The sequence below is a fragment of the Tachyglossus aculeatus genome, chromosome 22, assembly GCF_015852505.1.
Source record: "Tachyglossus aculeatus isolate mTacAcu1 chromosome 22, mTacAcu1.pri, whole genome shotgun sequence".
In the NCBI taxonomy this organism is placed as follows: domain Eukaryota; kingdom Metazoa; phylum Chordata; class Mammalia; order Monotremata; family Tachyglossidae; genus Tachyglossus; species Tachyglossus aculeatus.
Genome location: NC_052087.1, coordinates 10,768,910 through 10,781,325, shown reverse-complemented (window position 1 = coordinate 10,781,325; position 12,416 = coordinate 10,768,910). Strand labels below are relative to the sequence as shown.

The 12,416-nt window shown below is 39.4% G+C and overlaps 1 non-coding gene across 1 annotated transcript; it reads left to right on the top strand.

Annotated features, from left to right (window-relative positions):
* Positions 1-685: 685 nt before the first annotated feature.
* On the top strand, positions 686-823 carry LOC119944255. Its single transcript, XR_005455751.1, has one exon. It is a non-coding gene; the product is annotated as a small nucleolar RNA SNORA7 (small nucleolar RNA).
* Positions 824-12,416: the final 11,593 nt, after the last annotated feature.

The following is a 12,416-nucleotide window of genomic DNA, read 5'->3' as shown; positions in this document are numbered from 1 at the left end:
AAGCGTTCATTACAGTGCTATGCATACAGTAAACACTCAATAATTACGTATATAACAAATTAACTTTGATCTCCTGACCAGTTCATTCACTTTCAATACTTTTCCTGATGTGTTCCTATTTTGCATTGCAATTATTATTTGCTTTTTAAGCAATCTTTTACTTCTCTTGCATTATCATGTAATGGAAAAGTGTGATATTCCTGATAATTACCTAAATCTGAATCTTTCAGCCAACTGTTATCCTTTTGAAAAAAGCAATAGCTTTGACTACTATATTATAATTTTTCTTTTCAAGCTCTTCAAGTTGTGAAAACTGGATCATTATAACCTCCTGAGGATTCTCATCTTCAGGAGGGCCCTTGCTAATAAGAGTCCTTCCTCTTTGCCCAGATTCAACACTATTGGTAGCTTTCTGGGACATGGTGGAAGAGTCATCTTTTTCGAGTGCTCCGTAACATGTGCTGGACCCATGAATATGTTTTAATTGTATGTTTAAAAGGTGTTGTTATCAAATTTTAAGTCACGTGTTTTACATGGAAACTTTAGTGCAAATGGTTTCTAAAGGGTGTAGTAAAATTAGGCCAATATATTCAGTTCTGGCAGAACATGTGTTTTGTTTTTTTTTTTTAACATGAATTTTGACTAGAATGCTGTTTGGGAGTTTGGGCACTTCTGACATTAAAAGCCCCTCTCGGGGTCGCACCTGGAGAGTCTCCTGTACTCTACCGGTCTTGGCTACCGGAGGGAGAGTCAAGCAGAGGCCTACCCATCCCATTCCTAGTTTGGCCAGTGGCTAGCGAGTGGAAGGCAATCTGCTACAAGTCAAAACTCACCTATGCTGGGCAGCGGAGGTGTGGGAAAGAGTCGAGGGCAGAGACTTGAGTTTACTGTGCCAAAGGCGTTAGTGGTAAACCACTTATGTATTTTTACCAAGAAAACTCTATGGATACACTACCAGAATGACTGTAGATGGAGAGTGTGGCGTTCTGGGAGAGATGCATCCGTGGTGTTGCTATGGATCGGAAACAACTCGATGGCACAAGACATCACAAGCCTCTTTGAATTCAGTGTGTTACAGGTGGTTTGTTCACACGTGTGTGGCATTCAGGCATGGTGAGTTCTGCACTTGGATCTGTCACCTCTGAACACTTGATATTCACCCTATCCCACATCTTTAAATTATTCATATTAAAATTTTGTTTCCCCCTTTAGACTGTGAGGTCATTATGGGCAGGGAATGCTCCCGCTAATTCTATTGTATTGTTCTCTTCCAAGTGCTTAGTACAGTGCTGTGCTCAATAAATATCACTGATTGAAACATGGGCTTTTCTTACTTGGATTTTACAGGAAAGAAATACAGGCATGAAAGGAAAACAGGGTACCTGTTAAGTGTCATTATAATTCACTTTAGAAAGGCTAATAGTTCAGCTACTATGGAAAGGCTTTTTCAGCTGATATTTCCTCGCCTGATGAATTACAGCAGACTGAATCCATTTCCCCGTGGTTGATTCTGCTTCATCTTAAATCGGTCCCTGAATTTAAGTAATATGCTGGATTCCTCTTGACACACTATTCCAAGAGAACAGATGGAGGCAAAAAATGGAGTAACTTTCCTGAACTGATTTATTTTTCTCCAAAGTTGCTTTTAAATATAGAAGGGCAAACCCTGCGAGTAGAAATTCCATATTGAACAACAAGAATATTGTTGCACAGATCTTTATAGATCACCTGACCAGAATGAGTAAAGCTAGCAGGAAATATTAGATGAGTCGGGAAGAGTCGAATAAGTAGAGTAGAAAGTAACAGTGGGATACTACGATTATTTTCACATTATACTGGTTGAACAACTTAAGATTAAAAAGTAGACAAAAATCCATCTTCAAGGCCCCTAAAAGACTTTTCTGTTCAAAGGTGTATGTCTTGATTTCCCCACCTTCCTTGTTATGCTATAACTTTTGCCATCTGATTTGTGTCTAATTATTATTCATTTATCACTTTTTTATTTATGCTCTTTTCATCCATCAGTTGTACTTGAGTGCTTACTGTGTGCAGAGCATTGTACTAAAATGGTTAAGGGAATACAATATAATACAGTTGGCAGGATGTTCTCTGCCCACAGGAGCTTCTATAGCAACTGTGAGCTTGTGATGGGTAGGGAATGTGTCTGTTGTTGTATTGTACTCTCCCAAGCACTTAGTACAGTGCATTGCACACAGTAGGCGCTCAATAAATATGATTGAATGAACTAGCATTTCATTCATTCAATCATATTTATTGAGTGCTTACTGTGTGCAGAGCACTGAACTAAGCACTTGGGAAGTACAAGTTGGCAACACGTAGAGACGGTCCCTACCCAACAACGGGCTCACTTGTGTGTGTACACTCCTCTCTCTCTCTCTCTCTCTCTCTCTCTCTCTCACTTGGAACATCTGTAACTGACTTCAGGGATGAGCTTGAGAGGATGTTAGGGTTGTTATAAAAATTCAAATTGTTAAACTTCATCTCATGAAGATATAATTGCTTTTATTAAAGAAACAAGTAAAGCCATCTGTTCAGAGGAGACAGAGATAGTGTGGATTCATATAAGGAAACCAAATTTTAAAAATTTTCTAATCCTGAAACCCTCTATCACCCATTCTCTGGGGCACTCTTCTTTTCTCCTCTTCTCTTCCTGTTTGGAAACAAGAAATGATGATCTCCTATGACTTGAACTCTGGGGAAAATTCACTCCATTACTGTCCTGGGATATCATCAACTCTCTGAAAGTTGCCAGCCACCAACCAACCCACTCTTGGTGATAGATTCCTCTCACTGGTGGGGGTTTATATTAATGGATTAGTTAGTATCTCTATGAGTTGATGACTACAGAAATAACCACCAAGAGATGGGCGCTCCAACAGAAGTCTGCTTTAGTCAACTAGTGAAATGGAATAATTGTCTTTTGTGCTTTTCCATTTTAAATACTAGACCCAGGTATGCTTAGACATTTTTGATCTGTGGTATGGTTTCTTGTCTACACCTACCATGTATGTGTTTTAGGAAACAAAAGTCATGTTTCCAAAGTTAAATTCTGATTTTCTAGAAAAATAATCAGTTCAGAGCTATTGTGAGAAAAATGTCCCAAGAAAACCATTTGATTTCAAATAATGCTCCCGTATATTGGATTGACCACCTTTTTCATTTGCATATATTCTGTCTGGCAGGAAATATGTACCCATAACCCAATACTGAGAGGAAAAGTTAAAGGTCTCCCTTTAAGAAAGTGTCCTAAAAATTACCCTTGCAACACCCATGAAATTAGTAATCCAAATTTAAATAAATTTGCCCGTATGCATCAGTTGTCAAGTTATAGCAGATGAAAGATATTACATACTGCAGCTGTTTGGCATGGCTTTGGAATTGAAAACCAAGTTCAATAATATGGAAAAAAAAACCATGGATTAAATTTCATCTTTTACACCAATATTACTCACTGAAACCCAGATGAAGATTTTTCTAATTGCTAAAACCCATAGGCATTCATTTAGGGATGTGTTCTCCTCCTTCATAATCAAATACTGTGCTTTCAGTAACTTCTGATTTTTTTTTTGATGGCTTTTGTTAAGCGCTTACTATGTGCGAAGCACTGTTCTAAGCACTGGGGAGGATACAAGGTGATCAGGTTGTCCCACAAACGGCTCACAGTCTTCATCCCCATTTTACAGATGAGGTAACTGAGGCACAGAGAAGTTAAGTGACTTGCCCAAAGTCACACAGTTGACAACCTGCAGAGCTAGGATTAGAACCATGACCTCTGACTCACAAGCCCGTGCTCTTTCCTCTGAGCCACGCTGCTGCTTTGAAGCATATGTGATGTCTCAAGGGTCAAAAACAATGTCACCTTATTCACTGACGAGAACAAATTATTAATTATACTATATTCCTGCTATCAGCAGTTTTAAAGTTGTTTCTTTTTCCTCCAACTATTTATGAATGGCTTATGTCTGTCAGACACCTCCATTAGACTGTAGTCTCCTTGAGATCTTCGACCAGGACACTTAATACACTTAAGTGCCACTTGATGCTGGCCTTCTGATTCTGTGTTTTATTTCTTTCTCTCTCTCTGCATCATTGTATAGCATAGTGCCATGGTAGCAGAATTCAGTAACATCTTTAAGTTCTATATTCTCGATGAAAAACTTTGTGGGTAGGATTACCCAGAAATGGACTGGTTTGTATTTGTATATAATGCTGCTCACTACATTTTTACTGACAACCATGATAACCAATCACCTCCTGTGAAATATGGGCCAAAGAGGTCCCACATGGTACTTGTTTGAGCTTTCCACAAAGTCTCTGCTAATCCATTTAGCAAATAGTTCCAACTGACCCTTTAATCAGTAACCTTTAGCTGCATGTTCTCCCCTAATCTGATCGGTAAAACCCTTGTTAGGTGATCCTGATTCTCCTTATTCCCCGAGCATGCCAGAAAACAAAGCATTTTATTGTGTGGCACTATTATATGAAATTTCAGAACATTATAAAGTGTCTACTGTAGCACTATGACCTTTGGAGGATGTTTAAAAATAATTTTTGAATATTTAGAAGAGATACTTAATTCAAATCAAAGTTTTGTTTTGTTTTTTCTTCCCATTCACCTGATTTCCACTCTGAAGTCAAACCTGCAGATGTTTTCAACTGGCTTCTCCCATTTCCCCCCAGGTCTATCCATTAACTGCACAAGCATAAATAATCCTTATCCATGTGTGACCTCTTTGGCCCAAATTTCATAGGATGGTGATTGGTTATCTTGGTTTTCAATAAAAATGAAGTAAGCAGCATATATACAAATCTATGTGTGAAAAGTCTGGCACTCTTAAAGGGACAATACACAATTGCTCCATCTTCATCAAAATAATGTATTAGCAACTTTCTGCTTGTGTCTCCCTACTTGGGGCTGTGCAAAAGGGAATTTAGTCAAACAATAAAATTTTAACTCATTATATGTTGATTACAATGTGAAGGTGGCAACTCTTAGGGAAGGTTTAAGCACTGTAATATGGACTGAGGTATCGAATAATATAACAAGATACCAGGAGGGTCACAACCCCTGTCCCACATGGGGTTCACAGTCACAAATTTTGCTCATTTCAAAATTTGATAGAAACACAACCATATGAGACCCATGGTTTGAGAAGGTTGTCTAGTGGTTAGATTGGGGTTTTGTCTAAGTTGAATGTAAATTACACACGACCTTGGCATGCTGCTTTGCTCATGATATAGATATTTGCTTGGAAGGATATTGCTCTATTAATGCCATTAATCACAAAAGCTCTCATGAAAAACAGGGAGGCTGTAAGAAGTGTGTAGTGATGTAGGTAAATTTGGAATGAAAGGAAAATGAGACCGCAGATATGGGACACATTGTTGTTGGGTAGGGACCGTCTCTATATATTTCTGTTTTGTACTTCCCAAGTGCTTAGTACAGTGCTCTGCACACAGTAAGCATTCAAAAGATACAACTGAATGAATGAATTGAAAAGTTTAAGAAATTCTAGCACTGCTCTCTGAATATAATAATTGTTGAAGTCTATTAAATCCCTGATGTTTTCTCAGCTCAAAAGGAAAAAAAAATTATTCTTTCAGGGAGACAGTGGCTGATTTTTAGTGAGTGTAGGGGTTCAGGGTAGGAAGGATGACAAAAGCTATTGTGAAAAAGATGTTTCCTCCTCTCCTTGCCTCCAGCATCACCCTAAAATTGATACCACACCCAGAATCAGGGAGAAAAAGGGCAACAATTGAGTAAGTTCCCTCTCATTTTGTTCTCTTTGTTTTGATCTCCCTGTTTACACACCTGCTTATCACAGGAAAGAGGGATGTGAGAATGTTGTGGGAAATAATAATAATGATTTTGGTATTTAAGTGTTTACTGTGTACAAAGCACTGTTCTAAGCACTGGGGAGGGTACAAGGTGATCAGGCTGTCCCTCGTGGGGCTCACAATCTTAATCCCCATTTTACAGATGAGGCACAGGGATATTAAGTGACTTGCCCAAAGTCACACAGCTGACAAGCGGTGGAGCCACGATTTGAATCCATGACATCTGACTCCCAAGCCTGTGCTCTTTCCACTGAGCCAAGCTGCTTCTCCAAGCTTCTGGTTAACTTGCCTTACTCAACAATAGTGCTCAAAGTTCTTCTAGACAATGAAAGGGTAATAAACCGGCTCTATTTCTATGTGCCTTTACAATGATTCAACTGAAAAAAGGAACTACCTGGAAACTCCCCTTTACTGTCTCTCTATGTTGCCGACTGGTGCTTTCCAAGCTCAGTACAGTGCTCTGCACATAGTAAGCGCTCAATAAATATGATTGAATGAATGAACTAGGATCCCTCCGCTCCAGGCTAGTGTAAATTATAATCTTAATCCATCGTGCTCCTTTACGGTGTATGTGTCATTCCACATCCACCAGAGTACCGTGTGACAGTGAGAATTCATCACTCGCTAGAAGGATGGCTTCATTTGCAGCACGTGGACTGGTGTGATGTGAAATTGATATCACAGCCCTGAGAGAGTGTGTGACCTGATGAAGGATTTACTTATTTACTTATTTTACCTGTACATATCTATTCTATTTTATTTTGTTAGTATGTTTGGTTTTGTTCTCTGTCTCCCCCTTTTAGACTGTGAGCCCACTGTTGGATAGGGACTGTCTCTATATGTTGCCAACTTGTACTTCCCAAGCACTTAGTACAGTGCTCTGCACACAGTAAGCGCTCAATAAATACGATTGATTGATGGTGCATGGAAATGGGATCTGGATGCATCCTGTTTGAGAGAGATCTTTCCTCGCCGAAACTGTAATTGAGGGGCCTGCTTCCGCTACTTTAGAGAAGCAGCGTGGCTCAGTAAAAAGTGCACAGGCTTTGGAGTCAGAGGTCATGGGTTTGGATCCCGGCTCTGCTACATGTCTGCTGTGTGACCTTGGGCAAGTCACTTAACTTCTCGGAGCCTCGGTTACCTCATCTGTAAAATGGGGAGGATGACTGTGAGCCCCACGCGGGACAACCTGATTACCTTGTATCCCCCCAGCGCTTAGAACAGTGCTTTGCACATAGTAAGCACCTAACAAATGCCATCATAACAATAATAACAGTCCGACATTTGACTGATGTCCTGCCTTCAAACCTGCTTCGAGACAGAGAGCTAGCATCACCAGCATGGCTGGTCAAGGGTTCAAATCCCTGCTCCACCAACTGTCAGCTGTGTGACTTTGGGCAAGTCACTTAACTTCTCTGGGCCTCAGTTATCTGTAAAATGGGGATGAAGACTGTGAGCCCCACGTGGGACAACCTGATCACCTTGTATCCTACCCAGCGCTTAGAAGAGTGGATTGCACAAAGTGCTTAACAAATGTCATTATTGTTATTATTATTATTATTACTATTATTAGAGAATGGGCCTGGGAGTCAGAAGGTCCTGGGTTCTAATCCCAGATTTGCCACTTGTCGGCTGTGTGGCCTTGAGCAAGTCACTTCACTTCTCTGTACCTCATTGACCTCATCTGTAAAATGGGGATTAAGAATGTGAGTCCCACAGGGGACAGAGACTATGTCCAATCGATTTGCTTGTATTTATCCCAGCACTTAATGCAGTGACTGGCATATAGTAAGCACTTAACGAATACCATTATTATTATTATTATTATCACTGTGCTGCTCACTGAAATAACCATCCTTGCTTGCATATGCCCTGCTCCGATGCTCCTGCTATTTTTCCAGCTCGTCCCTGTGTAATGCACAAAAGACGACTGTCCATTTTATCATTGTTGCTGCTATTCTTTGAGGGGTTTTCTGCTTTTCCTTGATATTTTTTTTTTGCAATGAAGTGGTATTTTTACAATTCTTAATCAGCCAGGTCTGATGCCATAATGGTCGTTTACTAAATGGGGGAAAGCAAACAGTGGTGTCTGTTGCAGCCTCAGAAATATTCTTCTCCACGTCTACAGGCTGCCTCTGCTCTCCTTCCCAGACCTCTGGCAAAGAGATTACGTCCGTGGCTCACTGCAAGTTGTCACCCCTACTACAATAACAACTCAAGCAGATGCCTAGGTGGTGATAGGACATACTCTTCCCCATCACAGCCATTAATATCTGAGCAACGATGTAAGCTGATTGTGGGCAGGGAATGTGTCTACCTATTCTGTTGTAGCGTAGCAGCGTGATCTAGTGAAAAGTTCTCGGGAGTCAGAAGGACCTGGTTCTAATCCCAGCTCTGCCACTTGTCTGCTATGTGACCTTGGGCAAGTCATTTAACTTCTCGGTGCCTTAGTTACCTTGCTATAAAATGGCAATTAAGACTGTGTGCCCCATGTGGGACAGGGATTGTGTCCAACCTGATTAGCTTGTATCTACCCCATACTCAGTGCAGTGCCTGGCATATAGTAAGTGCTAAGCAAATACTACAATTATTATTGTTATTACTCTCCCAAGTGCTTAGTACAGTGTTCTGCACACAATATGCACTTAATAAATACCATTGATGATGATAATGATGAATGGTTACTCGAATGGCAGGAGATCAGAAAAAGGAAAATACTGTGTTTTCAGGGGATTCTTTCTGACACCCTAATGGATGATATGCCTTCTTTGAACTGAAGATGAACTCTCTGACTACAAGATGCTGCACAGATCACCTTTCAGAAGTGTAGCTCAGCACACGTTTCTCTAATCATCAAAAACGTTCAGTTCCTGCCTTGACAATGAGCAAATGCACAGTTGGCTTCTCCCCATCTTATGTGGTTTTTTTTTTTCACTTGTTTCCAACCCACACTCACTTTTTGCTATCCACAAAGTAATCTTCTAACACTACCCTTCTAGTCTCCTACTTTTCAACCCTTCCTCATGTTGCTTTTATGATGTGGCACTTCTTCCCCAATCAAATCCCCCAGACTACAACTTTCATCATTTCTAAAGCCCTTGTAAAATATTTCCTCCTCCAGAAAGATTGCCCTAATCAATTCACAATATCCCAACAGCTATCCTTAGCACTTATGTATTTCATTCCTATCCTCAGCACATGAGCAAATGCATATTCAGTTGTTAAGCTATTCCTTCCTCATACAGTGTGCTACATCTGTCCTTCATTTCTTTCTACTTTTAAAACATTTTTGTCTGTCTCATATTAGATTGCAATCTCCTTAAGGGCAGAGAACAGGTCTTTCGGTTCCGTTTACATTCCCAAGGACCTAATAGAGTGCTTTATATTCAAGACATGATCAATGTAACACAGATTGAGAATTGAGGGACCCAGTAAGGAGTTGCAATTGCAGGTGAACTAGTCCCAAAAAACCATTTTTAAATCAGTTCTATGATATTTAATTTATACCATACTTATTTTTAAATTGATCTCTCCACATTCTTTGGGTTTTGAATGGAAATGACACTGCTCTAGTGGTGAGAAATATTGCTCAATACAGTATCCCTCAAGGGAGGCTGTAAAATGTCTCAAAGAATCAAAGGAAAAATTGATTCTGAAAGTATTTTCACACATTTCAGCTAATCTCCTGCTCCTATTTTATCACTTATTACTATATGAAAAAGGGACTGTTTTAAGTCAAGTTGTTTTCACTTACCACTGCCCCAGTGAACTGGATTTATAGGCCAAAGGATGGGTTAAATCATCATGCCCATCCATAACAATTCTTATTTGGCGATTATTGTGGATAAGAAAGGCTTTTAGATCTTTCATTCAAATCTTAATTCCTTAGTAAGGTGAACAGCCTATTGTCAAATTCTCTGGACTCTGTGTCATTTCCTCATAGCCCAAACTACTAGAGTGGAGTACATGAGAGGGTGCAAATTTTGCAAATGCTGATGAGATATCAATGCTTCTTTTTCAAAGATAACTGAAAATGTACTCATTATTTTACATCTGAACCCTAACTGTTCAGACTACTCAAAATTAAATCTAATCAGAGACTCATCCTCTATAACAGGACAAGACCCTCCCTTCCATGAAACAAGACCCTCCCTTCCATGAACTTGCCATTAATAGAGTACCAATGGGAGAATGCTTTTTGGGAACTGCAGGATAACCCTAAATAGTCAAAAATAGTTAAATTTTTAATTATGGATTTTCCTTGTTAATATGAAATGGAAATTGAGAAGATGGAGCAAAGACTGCGGAAGGTGGTGCCAGAATGTGTTAGCATTTATAACAGTAGTATTTATTATGATAATAAAGGAACTAGTAGCCAAGAAAGACACTGAAGATTAATTTTAGAAAGGCTTGTTATGAAGAACCTGAAAAAGGTCATGAAATGTGCTGATGTAACAATTGCCACAAAAATACAAATTGTCAACTCTATGGTGTTTCTAGTGACAATGTGTGGATCCTAAAGCTGGACAGTGGAAAAAGCAGCATAGTAAGAACATCAATTCTTTTTAAAATGTGTTGTTGGAGAAGGCTTTGCGAATACCATGTACTGCAAAAAAACAAACAAATGGATTTTGGAGCAAATTAAAGCAAAGTGATCCTTGGAAGGCCAAATTTTGGACACATAATCAGGAGGATTAATTCTATGGAGAAGACACTAATACTAGGAAAAGTCCAGGGAAAACGAGGAAAAGGCAGACCAGCAACTAGATGGATAGAGACCATAACAACATTAATGGAAGAACCGTTAGAAAGTTTGCAGATTATAGCAGAGGACAGGACATTCTGGAGAAAGTATATCTATGTAGTCACTATGAAACAAATGATTCAATGGCACTTAATAATAATAATAATAATAACAATAATAATCCTGTATTTAGAGGACTGTACTATGTAGTGAAAGAAAATATTCAGATGGGAATAAACATGGTCCCTATCCATATGAAGTGCTTACTGTGTGCAGAGCACTAACTAAATTCTGGGTGGAAAAAAAATACACATTGAGAGTTAGAAATGACCTTTGTTCCTAAAGAGGATTATAATCTAAGAATATGATGTGGAAGGATTTTTCTACTCTAGGAAAGATGAAATAATGCCCAACAACAAAGACAACAGGGAAGTAGAGTCTAACAATTTTGGTGATAAAGGGGGCATGAAGGGTCTTTCTAAAATTTATAGATGTTTCTGCTGTTGGTTGCATTTTCCTTGACAGTCCAGGGAAACATTGCTGCAGGCTAAACCATCCTCAGTCAGACATGCACAGATCAGGTCAGGAACAGGAATCTGTATATTGTAATGGGAAAGTGGCAGGAGTTTCTGGTTGTTTTGCTAATTCTGTTTCTCTGGGAAGCTTCATATCTCATAAATGGGGTGTATCACCACTAAAAGCCTTTAGTTAATTTTTCATGGCATTTCTTAAGCTCTTACTATGTGCCAGGCACTGTTTAAAGCACTGGGGTGCTTCAATTAAATTGGACACTGTGCATGTCCCACATGGGGCTCACAGTCTTAATCATTTTATAGATGAGGCATAGAGAAGTGAAGTGACTTGCTTAAGGTCACACAGAAGACAAGTGGTGGATCTGGGATTAGAACTCAGGTCCTTCTGAATCCCAGGCTCATGCTCTATCCACTAGGCCATGCTGCTTCTCAGGAGCACTTGTACTTATAGTCGTAAAGAAGTTCCTCTCTGTGACCAAATCTGTTGTTGTGCACTCTGCAAAGAGCAAAGTTCTGTGCTCTTACACACAGTAAATTCTCAATAAAAACCATTGATGATGATGACTGTCATCTGGAGGCACAAGGAGACATGCAGCCAATGAAATACAGAATCAGCAAATACTTTGAACTGTCAATTAATTTGCCAAAGATGGATGGTTTGCATTGTCCCACCATTGGCAGTTTTTCCATTGAGAATCTCCATGGATGATTGATCAATGCATTCTGCTACTTAAGTTTATGATAAGATAAATATTTTTAAAAAATCTTTCTTGAAGACACTAGGAAATCCATCTTTGCAAGTTGTGGTAAAGCTTTGGACAGTTAAGAAATCATCAACATCATTATAATAATTATCATCAATAGCATTAATTGAGTGCTTACAGCATGCAGACAGGGCATTATACTAAAATACTGAGAGCTTGAGAGAAAACCTTTGTTAGAAAATTTCCTATTTTCAAGTAGCATTCAGTCTAGTAGGGGAGGCATTCACTTTAAATTACAGCTATGGTGAGTACTAGGGTGTGTAAAATAATGACTCAAGTGGCTTTGTGACTGTGGTAACTTTATAATAATGATAATTATAATTGTGGTATGTAAGTACTTACTATATGCCAGGCACTGTACTAAGTGCTGGGTTGGACACGGTCTCTGTCCCACATGGGACTCACAGTCACATTCCCCATTTACAGATGATGTAACTGACACCCAGAGAAGTGAAATGACTTGCTCAAGGTCACACAGCAGACAAGTGACTGAGCTGAGATTAGAGCCCAGGTCCT